This window comes from Anarhichas minor, unplaced genomic scaffold (assembly GCF_050575085.1).
Source record: "Anarhichas minor isolate MPS153535 unplaced genomic scaffold, ASM5057508v1 ptg000018l, whole genome shotgun sequence".
Classification (NCBI taxonomy): domain Eukaryota; kingdom Metazoa; phylum Chordata; class Actinopteri; order Perciformes; family Anarhichadidae; genus Anarhichas; species Anarhichas minor.
The window spans coordinates 8,042,374-8,046,604 of NW_027466464.1; positions in this window are offsets into that span (position 1 = coordinate 8,042,374).

Here is a 4,231-nt window from a genome sequence, read left to right on the forward strand (position 1 = left end):
AACAATGAAATGCTTCTATAAATATGTCTGCAGCTTCTCCGTAAAAGAGAAAGGTTGCTGAACCTGACTTTCAGTTTACCCTCCGTGTCATGCTCTGCTCCTCTCTCCTCCCTCTCTCACTCCGCTCTGGCTGCGCGCTGTTTTCGGGGCGCTCCTTATAAATACAATCCAGCGTCCCCGGTTCCTCTTCCTTATTGGTCAGGGGGAGTCGTTACCTCACTCCGGGGCCAGTGACGCAGCGTCTTCGCGTATCCTTCACGCGCGTCTCTTCTTGTGTCTTATTGAGGGTCTTGCTGTCGGTCTGAGGGAGAATCAGGATTCGCGACGAGCCGATCAGTGCCGGACGGACCGGGTGCGCTTCATACTGAACACTTCCCGTCCTGGGAGGAGAGCGGCGCACAAGAGCAGACTCTCTCTCTCTCTCTCTCTCTCTCTCTCTCTCTCTCTCTCTCTCTCTCTCTCTCTCTCTCTCTCTCTCTCTCTCTCTCTCTCTCTCTCTCTCTCTCTCTCTCTCTCTCTCTCTCTCTCTCTCTCTCTCTCTCTCTCTCTCTCTCTCTCTCTCTCTCTCTCTCTCTCTCTCTCTCTCTCACTCTGTCTCGCTCACTCTCTCTCACACACACTTTTCCGATGAGTGTCTCTCTCTCTCTCTCTGTGTCTCTCTCGCTCCCTCCCGCACACACACTCACGCCTGCGCGCGCGCACGCTCTGCATACGTCTCCACTTTGCAGTAGTAAATTACGGCATTGATCTCAACGACGAGTGCGGATCTGTCTCTCGTGTTCGCCATTTCTTCGACGGACCGACTTAGAGAAACGCTCGAGAGAGAGAAGTAAGTGGAAACACGTATTGTTTATTACCATTATTATTGTCGCTCGTGGGCTGATATATTGCATGTGTGTATGAGTGTGTGTGATTTGTCCGACCGTGTTCGCTGTAACTTAACTTCAGACGGTCCATCCTCGTCCCACATCGCAGATCCAGATGGATTTTGGACTATTTTCCGAAACAGTTTCTTCTAATGTGGACTTTACGCGCTTCAGTCTGCTTGTGATTGTTGTAGCTGTAAACGAGACGAGACTGCGTAAACTCAATGCTCTCAGTGAAGTTTGTTTTAAAATGAAAAAGAGCTTTTGTTCACTGCTCTCTTCTTAACTTTGGTTGCCAGTTTGTGGGTATTGAGTTCAACTCTCTTGGATTTACGCACCTGCCTACAAGTCAATCAATATCGAAATGTGTTTTAAAATCTTCTTATATTCCGATTCTCACTTTAAAGCAAACGAGGAGCGACATCTTCTTTCTTCGGAGTTTGATTTTATTGATCTGTAATTTAACATTCAGCCTCGTTTCCAGAGAGCTGAAAAATCGCTAAAACAAGAGCAAACTGTTTAATAAACAAGTGTGTTTATCTCTCTCTATTGGCACAGCTCGTCACTTCAATACAACTGTATAGGCTTTATAATAAAATAATAAACGGATATGTTGATTTGTCCTCCCGCTGTCGTGTTATTATCGCGGACTAATTGTTGTTTGGACTGCGACAAACATCTCTCTATGTGTGCCGTTCATAGCGCCGTGCGTAAAAGTATCAGCTTGTTTTCTGTCAGACTCTGGACAGCGGAGCTCTCCGACCAGAGCGCAGCAACGATCACTTCACACTAAAGCTATCAATAATAAGCTCGTTATTTGGTTCCTCTTAGAACTGCAGAGGGAAGTAAACGGTGTGCACATTTTCATTTTAAGACAGTTTAAGATATTTATAAAAGGCTAAAACACCGAGATAAAGTCTTAGTGAAAGTGACTTTTCACACGCTTGTATTCTCTCTACATGGAAATAAGACATTTACAGTTACTCTACTTCCCATTTCAGTTCTCAATTGCAGAGCAAAGTTATTCTTGCTCTTCAAATGCAGATTAAAACAAAAGTTTCTGTTAAGATACAGAAACCACACACACACACACACACACACTCTCACATCTCCTTTCAGTGCTCACCTTTAAACATGAATGCAACAGTTGCTGAACTTCTTGTCTATTTAAACACCTTGCGTAGCTGCATGGTATTACAAGAGTATCTATGAGTCCAGTAAGTCCACAGAGATGGTGGTGAATGCATCTTGTTTTGTACTAATGCAGATAGGAAACATTTGCTTTTTTTCTGCAATGATGCACCCTTAATCTGACCTCAGACACAAATTTCAATACAACCAAGTCTTCAAGCTCTTTGGACCCCCTAATCTAAACTGTTTGTCTCTCACTCTCTCTCTACCTCCCACTCTGTGTGTGTGTGTGTGTGTGTGTGTGTGTGTGTGTGTGTGTGTGTGTGTGTGTGTGTGCCAGACCTCTGCCCAGAGGAACCAATCACGTAAAACAGAGTACGCATGTACTGCATGTGTGAGTGTATATGGGTCACTGCCGGCCACTGTGTTGAGGAGCTGACATTTTTTCTGAACACCTCCTGTCTCCAACGCTGACACTCTGAGTCACATGTAAACGAACCCTTCTCCCCTGTTTGGAAACTAATTCATTTGGTAATGGCCCTGCAGGAACACAGCAGTGTCTGCTTTGTCGGCGGCTGTAGGTTTTGGCAAAAACATATTACTTTCTCTGATTCAGTCCCTATGTGTGTTTGAGCATGTTTGCTTTTTCTTTCAAATCTCAGTGGTGCTCAGTGTTTTTACGTCAACGCATCTTAAACAGTGGAATTAAAACTGCTTAACTCTTATGAACACAGGCACGGCTCTGCCAAACTGTTGTGGGAAGCAGCGTTGAAATATTTCCCTAGACCTGACCCTGAAATCACTTGCAAAACAGATGCAGCCCTGTAACATGGAAAGCGCTGCCGGGATGCATGTGTGTTAGGGCACAAGAGCAAGCAGATATTCACTTCCAACATGCAACTCGTTTAAAATGGCCACGGCTTATTTTTGGTGACGCTTTTTAGACGGTTTTGAATTTGCTTTTTGAAATGTGATCTCTAAATGAATCAGTAAATTCACCTTTGGCTTGGGACTTTTGTTTCTTTACGAATTCAGTTTGAGGTAGTTACGGTTAGGTTATCCTGCACTTTCATTGTCATTTATATTAAACCTAACCTTTATGCAGTGCTTTCCCGGCCACTATAGGTGTACCTTTCTGTGTACACTTACCAAATAATAGACGCAATATATTCCCTCATAACCTAGCTTTGAATGTGCGGTATGTGGAGAACTTGGTAAAAAAAAAAACAAGTGGTAGCATTTATAAGAATTTACATTTTCTTGTCAAAATAAAATACCCAAAGTTTATATTAGATATTAGAAATGTCAGTTAAGTACCTATTTCTTTAAAATCGTGTGAAAAAGTGGAACAAATGAAACGAACACACATTCACACAAACATTTTTTTGTTTTCTTCAGAGCGGAGTGAAATTCCTCTGACAGTAAGAGAGAGCCTGTCGATTCTTCACAGCTCCTCACAAGATGCAGAAATCAAGGTCACCTCTCAGGGGACAAGGGGGAAATGAGAAATGATTTTGGTTATTAAAGGCAGGTGTTACTGCTCTGTGGGAATATCTCCTTGAACTATTTTAAAGAGTGGTTCTTTCTCACACTGGTTCCCTTGGCTTTTGGTCTAGAAATGCGCTGTGTGTAATTTTAAGAATGGATAAAAGTGGCTGCCCCATTCGCTCCAGTCAGATATGTTGTTGTTGTTGAGTTGCTTGACATTTTTGTGATTTATATATCAATTAAAGTCTACTGCGTTTGATAGTTAAAATGGTAGAAAACAAGCACGTTATCTGTAGTCATCTAATGTCTTTTACATGTGGAGATTTTATTCGAAGAAATAATTCAGACATTTTTTAAAAACACAAAACACTAAAGACAGTGGATTTTAATTAATCTTTTATGTTTTTGTGCTAGTTTATCTCACAATTCACAATATAAATATATATTTAAAAGATTTATTTCTGGGCAGACTAGCTTGTTTCAAAATTAGGACATCAAATATAGCTACCAATTTCAATGATTGGGTTTCTCTCTGACTGAAAAATGATCACTTTATGCACGATTCTGCCAATTTATAAAGATGTCATTTGAGACATGAAAACCACCTAAATGCTAATTTCCAGGTGATATTAAATGATTGAAATCAAAGCAAGTTGTGTTTATTTGTGTTTGTGGTTGACCAGGAAACTTCCCATCCTGCGTGTCTGTGAGGACCCCTGGTCATGTCTGTTTAGCTCCCCTGCGTG